This window comes from Cervus canadensis, chromosome 16, assembly GCF_019320065.1.
Source record: "Cervus canadensis isolate Bull #8, Minnesota chromosome 16, ASM1932006v1, whole genome shotgun sequence".
NCBI lineage: Eukaryota > Metazoa > Chordata > Mammalia > Artiodactyla > Cervidae > Cervus > Cervus canadensis.
Window position 1 is genome coordinate 7,132,937 of NC_057401.1, and position 9,220 is coordinate 7,142,156.

Here is a 9,220-nt window from a genome sequence, read left to right on the forward strand (position 1 = left end):
TCTCTAAGTTTCACTGGGGTTTCCCTGGAGGCTCAGTTGTAAAGAATCCACCTGCCAATGGAGGAGATATAGGTCCAAACCCGGGGTGGGGAAGATCCGCTGGAGAAGGAAATGGCAACCCACTCCAGCATTCTTGCCTGGAGAATCCCATGGACAGAGAAGTCTGATGGGCTACAGTCCATAGGGTCATACATAAGTCGGACACGACTGAGCAACTGAACAACAACAAAGAAGTTTCACTAGAATGGACTTGAGATATTCAGCAGTCCTTCTTCTGTACCTCTTATGCTAATGGTGCAGCCAGCCTTATCATCTTACCACCAGGTGAATCCATTGTTCCTTGGTTGATGAGCAATGCTGGTAGTAAAGCAAATCCATATCTGATAGAAAGTCCTAGGAAGCCACGTTTTTACCTAACATGGGTTCTTGAACTTATCTTCTGTAAAGATGTTGGTGACAATGGCACATCTTCCAGGACAAACAGCCAGTGGCTGGCAATTAATGTAACAGATGCAGTTCTTGGCTTTCCTAACCCTGAGATGGTAAATGGAAAAGAATTTCTTCAAGATTGCATTTGATCTAGGAAGCTGAAATTCCCAGGCTCAGTGGCCCATTTTGGCAGTCACTTCCGGCCCACTGTGCCACAGCATCCATAGGGGCCTCCATTCCTGCAGCACGGCCCCCGAGCCCTTCACAGCAGCTTTTCTCCACACATTCCAGGAGGCACTACTGCCTGCCTTTCAACGCAGACTTAGCAGTTATGCAGACTCAAAATTCTCTGCCCACTGTTCTAAATCTAGAGAATTCCTTTCCCTCTCCTGCAGTGCAAGAACAGCTACCACCTCCTGGCAACTAAAGCTCCCTTCTTTCCTCCCCTTTTTCCTTGCCCTTTCCCTCTTTCTACCAATGCTGAGAGGAGTTTCCTCTGCCCTGATGATTTGAACAAAACTATACATCAGGCCTGGTCCCCACCCCACTGTCCTCCAAATAAAACAGATTCAAACCTATCCCCTGTCTCTCAAGAAATGAGTGTGAACTGGATCATTTCTCCTTTCCAGCCACCACTGCTTTGCCTCTTCTATGACTTCTGTGTTTCCCTCCTCTGCTGTTACATCCCTCCTCTGACCCTGAGGCCTGGGACACCCATGTCTCCACCGCTCATCACGTATGGAACTCCTCGATTGCGCTTGTTCACCTTCAAGTCTGAAGTGACACCCCTGAGAACTCTAGCATTGCCTTTTCTAGGCACTCAAGTGCAGCCACTAAAAGAAATATAGTTTAAAACAAATGATTGTGGAAGAACCTATTTTTCAGCTCTGATGACAAAGTTGCACCCTACTCAATTCTTAACAATAGTCTTCTCTAGTTCATACACCTGACATAGAGCAAATACTTGCTTATTCTTAATCCTCAATCTTTGCTAAAAATTTATTGACTGTGTATTAAGTGTGAAGCACTCTATGAAGTACTGGTCTCAGGTCAAGTTCCCTAGTGGAGCCTGAGATGGGGATTCCTGGGCCCAACAGGAAGAAGGGAAAGGCTACCCACTCCAGTATTCTGGCCTGGAGAATTCCATGGACTGTATAGCCCATGGGGTCACAAAAAGTTGGACATGACTGAGCAACTTTCACTTTCACACTGAATCATGATTTCAACCAAGGTGGTCTGCCTTGAGCCCCCGTGCCCAGCCTCCATACAGATCTACTCCTTACATGGAGGATGTAAATGGGTAAATCCTTGTCCTTACACAGTCACTAAGTCACTTAGGTTAGCAGTATCACCCACTCAGGCAAAAATGGCCACAACATTTCACAAAGAGGTAATAAATATTTTTCATTACTGCAACACATAAAGATTGACTAAGACCAACACTTGGAAAGATAAAAGAAGAAAGAGTTGTTAGCAAGGCTATTGCACCAAAAACACACATCTCCCATGCAATGATATATGTTTCTTACTCCATTTCTAACTTTAAAGCACAACTCATTATACTTTAATACCTTCATTTCTCATAATTTTCATCAATATCTTATTTTTAAAGGCCTAAACAAAAACTATAGACAGTAGGAAACTCATACACGAGTTATAACAAAGTTTTAAAAATATGGCTTCAAGCAAAAGTTCATATCCCACTTGCACTGTTTATAGTCATATTCAGCTATTTTCCTTCTCCTGACATCTTTAACATGAAAGATGAGACTGAGTTACAATTTCCAGTGCTAGGGCTGTGTAAATGGTATGAAACAGAACTGGATGTTCAAGAAAGGGTTTGAAGAACAGAGATTAATGTATTTCCCTGAAAGGGTGCAGAAGCAGGCTCTGTCACTCAAACTAATGACACACCCCTTAAAAAATTAGCATGTGGAACAAGGCCAAGGTGAGGATGCCACACCGTCCAGACAAACAAAAGCAGAACACACTTTTGATAATATCATTTTACCCAACAGCTCCTGGCTTGTCTCATATAATAATTAATAAAGCCATGATATTAACTGAAAAGTATACAAACTCTGAGAAACAGACACATTTCATCTATTTTCTTCCACTAGTAGTTAGAAGTTTTTCTCTCCCATAAAATTTTTTAGGAAAAAAAGAGAGCTTTTTAAAATAAAACCTTAAAGCCTCCTAGTGCAGGCAGCTTTGTATGCTGTCTGTTTAGCATTATTCTTCAAGATCTAGACAATCTCTCTGGGAACTCCGGCCCATGTGTTTCCTGCAGTGTCTTGGCTGAGCTCAGCAAAGCCTAGGATTTCACTAGGTGTTAGGTAGTAAGATCTACCGTGACAGTGTGGACTTCCCCTCTGGGGATCTATTAGTAGGTCAGAATACCTAGCAAGCCTGCCTAAAAATGGCCCCCAAGGGGCCAAAGAGGTTAACCCAGAGTCAACGTGGCTGAGGGACCAGCTGAAATAAATCAGCTGAAAGCTCCCCGGGGGCCCTTAGTTTAGATAAGCAAAAGCTAGGAAGGGGAGAAGAGAAATGAGGCCTCTGTTCTGACTCTCAGAGGGGAAGGAGGAAGTTGGCTAATTAAATTTAGAAGCCCAGGTGAGGAAAAGGACTCCATGATTTGGCTAACGCAGGGAGGAAATAAATTTGTTGGAAAATTAGAATACTGAAACTCTCATTTAACCTTTGGTCCTTTCTGAATGCTTGAAAGAGGAGAGGTTAGTCTTGGGAAAAAGCAGACACCTCTGGGTTTGAGATTCCCAGGGCTGCGATGGTGCCGCCATGCTGTTTGTTTTAGTAAAAGGAGACTCTTGCCTGGAGCCCATCCAAGGCGGTGTCATTGCCGGAAAACCCAGAGGACCTTGTTATAAAGTGGTCCTTTGTCCCAGGCCTTTCCCTCCCACCTTCTCATCTCCTCCCAGACCCTGCGGCATCAATCATCTCCTCTTTTCTTACCTCTTTAATCTTTTCCTTTACACTGTCTCCTTCCACATGGCCGACACAATTGCTCTGGTTGTCCAGATCCTAAAACAACAGAAAAACCTGCCCGTGAACCTGTTTCCCTCAAAGTTACTGTCCCATTTTCATCCTGTCACCACTCCACTCCCACTTCCTCACCTTCTGTTTATTCCTCGACTCTCTGCAGCCCAATATCCTGCCCCACCTTGGACAGCGCACTCATGACCAACCAACTCATCCAAACTCTTCCTCTTGGCTTCACTAGTGGTTACACCGTGAGCCATGTCCTTCTTAAATCTTCTTCATTGTTTTTCAGTGCTTTCATTGACAGCATTCAACTACCTCCCCAGTGCCTCCCAGACCAGAATTTCTGAGTCTTTGCTAGCTCTTCTTTGCCAACCACTTTAGACATGCACCAAGATTCTGCTGCTTACACCCTTCTCTTCATGTGTTCTCCCCTGATGAAGATCTACTCTCCCAGTTTCCACATTCTTCTATATGTGACGCCCTCAGATATAAATGCTCAAACCCAGTCTTTCTACTGAACCCAGGCTTGCATTGCAAACTCCTGGACAGCTTGCAGGCACTTCACATTCAAAAGTCATTATCTTCCTTGTTAAATGTTTCTTCTTCCTTAAACCCCTGTCTTCTGCTGGCTTTGGTATTCAGGCTCCATTCCTTAGGAGCATCTTTGACTTGTTTCTCTCCCTCATCAGCCACATGCAATTTAATTTGATAGTCCTGATGATATCTCCTCCAATTTGCCTTTCATGGTCAAATCTTTCTTCCTAGTTCTAGTTTAGGCTTCTAGATGACCTCCTATCACTTAGAGAATTTTAACAAGTCAGCCAAGGTCTTCCCTGGTGGCTCAGTGGTGACAAGTCCACCTGCCAATGCAGGAGCCACGGGTTGGATCCCTGATCAGAGAAGATCCCACATGCTTTGGAGCAATGAAGCTTGTGCATCACAACTATTGAGCCTTGTGCATCACAACTAGAGCCCAAGTGCCACAACTACTAAGCCCACTGCAATGAGAAACCCACACTTTGCAGGGAACTAGAGAAAGCCTGCCCAGCAATAAAGATCTAGCATAGCCAAAAATAAATAAATACAATTATTTCAAAAAATCAGTCAGCCAACTGACTTTTCCCATTTCTCATCATTTCCTCTCACACAGATGGAAAGCATCAGGTCATTGAGTTGATGACATCATTCCCATCCTCAAAAACATTTGGCAGCCCCTCTGTTATTCACAGAATAAGTCCAACCTCCTCAGCCTGAGCATCCAAGTCTTCAAAATCAATGTCCAACATTTTCTCCTATCACCCTTCCCTCCTCAGCACATAAACCCTGCTGTTTTTTTAGTTTGTTGAAGGTACTCTGCCTTTCCTCTGGTTTTCTAGTATTTTTTTCATCCACGAAAACACTCCCTCTTCTAGTTGCAGCTTACTGAAGGTCTATCCATACCTCTAGGTTTTGCCTAAATACTACTTCCTCCATGAAGTCATCCCAGATAGTACTCCCCCCCCCAAAAAATAAAAAATACTTTATTACTCTTTCTTCACTATAAACTACCCTGTAGCTTTTGACTTCTACTATCACAGTCTCCACAAAGTATCAGTGTCATCGGGGACTTTGTTAGAAATGTAAATTCATTGGCTTGATCCCCAATCTACTGAATTAGAATCAGTGGGGCAGAATCCAGGACTTGTTTTAACAAGCTTGCCAGACAATTGTGAGACAGGCTAGTTCAAGCATAGCTGTGTTAGAACCTGTGCCCTGGGGCCAAAATTGTGTGTTTGCACATGTCCCCATATCAACTACGACCTTCCTGAGGACAGAGCTTGTCATAACGCTTGGCCCATCTTATAAGCATAGGAGTTTAATAATGCAAGCTTGTTGAGTAACCACTGGTTGTGTGTGGCCTGGAGTACTGCTTAAGTACAGTGATTTTGTGAAGAATTTTACTGCACTTCAGTAGAAGAATCAACTGTCAAGTTGTACTGTGTATATTGTATTTGTCTTTGTTTGCTGGATTTGGTATTGGTGGTGGGAAAAGATGAAAATGTGTCATTTAATATAAATGTTCCAAAAGGGTTTCTTGCCCAGCCATCGACTTCACCCTGGCTTCCTGCTGAATGTTGAAGAAGAGAGTGCTATCAGACATTTATTTTCTACCAGGCACTATGCTAGTTTTTTTAATCTTCACAACAATCTATGTAATACATACTACAATTATCTCTATTAGGATGATAACAAATGAAGGCTTAGGCAGGTCATGATCACACAGCTAGGAGGTCTGAGGCTGTGAGTTCCACTCCGAGCCATCACAGTGAATCCCTGCCTTGGCTTCGTGCCTGCTAACTAGGCCTGGGCTTTTCATGGAAGCCACAGGATTCTCTACTGGGTCTCCTGAGATCATTTGATTTCTCAACCCAGTTGTGAAGCCAGGTTTGACTCCGTCTCCCTGTGTCCTGGCTTTGCTTCCACTCTCCTCAAGCACTGAAAACCCCAAGGCTACCACAGCATTTTTCTTGCCAGTTTTTACTAGACTCAAGGTCAAGGCAATTATCACCTGGGCAGAACCTCCCTTCCATCTGCATACAGCAGTGAGAAGAGATGCTCCTGAAACCCATTAAAACCTGCCCAGGAGCACTCTGAGTCACCAGCCCTGTGAGTCACGAAATCTGAGTTGGAGGAGGCAGCAGGGCCGTTGGCTTTTATGGCAATGGACTCGGTACTCCCAGGGTATTTGTAATTAGCTTTTAAGGCCCTGGAAATCTCCAGTTTTGGCATGGGGATGGTTATTCACAATTATCCCCCGGATGGAGGAAGACTGATTTCAGACAAATGCTGCGGTCTGGAAGGCTCTGCTTGCGGCAGGATATGCCCCAAACACCCAGGACACACCCCTGTCTAGATCTCTGGGTCTGGTTTTATAGACTTGGACTTGAGAGCTGAGTAAAAAGAAAGGTCAGACTCACAGACCTCCACCCCCCTCCCCCGGGGTTTTCTCAGGCACAGGTTTAAGAATGGGCCAGGGAAAAGACGTGTTTGGAGCTTGGAGCTCAGCCTGCTGCCATGGACCCTGAGTTCCTGGGTTACCTTTTATTGCAGGGGAAGGGTGGGCAGGGGGATTGACTTGACTTCCATACATACTCCCATTCAACATCTAAAAAAAAAAAGGCTTATCTACCTGCTTGGCAAGCCAGCTTGTGGGCACTTTTACCACAGAGTTTGAAGAGAAAGTTGACCAAAAACACCACTGCCTTCATTCTTTATTCATTCATTCACTCAAAAACTATCCCTTTAACACCTACATTTACATCAGGTCTCGTAAGTCAGCTGGCGCTGGAAGAAGACACCACAGCCCCTTCCCTCAGGCAAGTCCCAACCTAACAGGCTACCTGTGTTGTTTCTAGTGACTCCCTAGTCTCTTGGGGTCATCTCCTGCAGGCAACCCCTTCACTGATAAATCCTGGAAGAAGAAGGAAGGAAAACTCTTCTTAGCCTCAAACTCCACCCCTCTCTCCACTTCTCATCTCCCCTATCCTCCACCCCTCCTTCCCTCTCCCAAAGAAGGGGGCTAAGTCTCAGACTCACCACCTGGCCCCTCTTGCTCCTTCCCGTGAGCCCTTCAGGCGTCCTCTTCCAGCAGCCACAACGTCACTCAGCTGCTCAGCTCCTCCTGAAGACCCCTCAGCCTCAGCCAAGGGAATTCTGTGTTTTTCCCTGCCCTCCTGAGCCGCCTGCTCTAACTGCATCAGAACTCCCCTTGTTCTTCTAGATTACTGTAGGGAAAGATGTCTCAACAAATACAGTTGCCCACTCCAGCTTCCAGCCTCACCCAGAAGTTAGGAACTAGAGAGTTCAAAAGTGATAGGGGTCAGCCACTCTGACCCTGAAACTCTCTGCTGGAGTACTTCAAGAACCAGAGAGACGAGGAAATCCCATCCACTTCTCCCTTACCTTGTCATCTCCCAACCGTGGAAAAACCCGGGTGAGAGACACAAAGAAGAAACGGTGGGTGGGCAGCCAGGGTTGGGGTAGCAGGGGCCTCAGGCCGAAAAAGGCCTCTGGCACATCCTCCGAGAATATGCTCCTCTCCTGCTTCCGGCGGCTCCCTGAGGAGGGAGGCGTCAGTGAGGTGAACGCCGGAGGGACGGGCCGTCAGCCGGGGCAAAGGGAAGCCAACGGTGAGGCGCCCCCGCTGGCCGCCTCCAGTACTGCAGGCCCGGGGGACCCAGAGGGAACACCCCGACCAGCCCCTCTGCCTGGGCACACACAACCTGTGCCTTTTCAAGATGGCTGTGAGGTTTCAGGCCAAGGCAGGGACCAGTGGGTGCCAAATGTTATAGACCCCGAGGTCATTAGCGGTGCGTGGCCGCAGAGAGCTAAGCGGGAAGCTCTTCCACGTCTTCACACTGAAAAGGAGACTCTCTTAGAAATACCTGAGGTGACACCGGAGGTGGTAAGGGAAAGAATGGGGTGTCAACAGCTGTGGGGCCAGAGAAGCAAATAAGGCTTCAGTAGAAACAAGAGTGATGACCTCTCAGCGACAGGGGCCGGTCCCTGGCAGGCGGAGTGGAAATTCCTGCACGCTGCTGCTTCTCTTTCCTCGAATAGAGCAGCTGGCTATGCAGAGTCCATTTTGCTACCTGCCCTTTCTTTAAGCTAGTTATAAATAGCCTAGAGTTTGGTAAGTTTTTCACTTCAAATAGGTACAGCATAACTACTTTAAACTACATCGAGTTATTACAGATAAAGACAACATCCAGTTATCCGCCCCCCCCCCCCCCACCCAACCTCCAACCCGGGAATATGACATCATCCAATCTGTTGTGTGGATTTTTCTGTTTAACCTTCCCTCCCCAGATGCATCTCCACCTTTATCCCCCGACTTTGAGCTGGGTTCAGGGGAGTGATCATTGTGTACTGCATCCCTAGGGCCCCATTGCCTCTGGCTTCCGGTAGGAGGGTCAGTGGGAAACTGAAGGGCAGGAGAAAGAGCAAAATCTTCCTTCCTGTGTTCCTGTTTTCCTCAGCATCATCTTTCTGGTGGTGCTTCAACAATTCTCGGACTAGTGCTCCTGTTGGGCAGCCCCTCTTCTGGGCTCCAACCCTCCACGTGGTTGAAGGACAAGGTTCCCAAGACTTGAAGAATGGGGTTCCTAGGGGCCTCAATTTCCAGTATCAGCTCCCTACATTCTGCACATGCCTCTATTAACAGTGCTTACCTCAGTTATCTAAATTTGAAAATCTCAGCTGGGTGTGCCTCCTGGTTCTTGCCACGGTCCTTGCACAGAATTCCCATATTCTGTGCAAAGGCCCTTCTGCTCCAACACCAGTGCCATCCAATGGTTAATCTGTTGTTTTATTAAGTGTTGGCTAGGGGTTGGAAGAGCTTACATTTGTAAACAAGGAAAATCTGACTAGATCTCTAGTGCAGTATCTTTATTGGCTAATTAGAAAAGAGGCTAGAAAATATAATGGGGAGGGACCAAAAGGTCTTCCATGTAAAAGTAATATGCAGGCTTCCCTTCATATGTTTTCTATGAAGGGAAGAAGGCTTCCTTTTTTCCTATGAAGGCTTCATGTTCTTGGCACTGTGCTATGTCCTGGGATGCAAAGATGCCAAGACAATCTCTGCCCTCAAGTTGCTCACGGTTTAATGAGAGAGAAAGAAACATAAAGAAATAATTACAATGGCATGTGTGAGGCCTACATCAGAACCGTGCACAGGTCTGAGACAAATACAGAACAGAGCACCTAACCAGAGGATTAGGGAAGGGTCCCAGAGGAGGTGGCCTTGGCT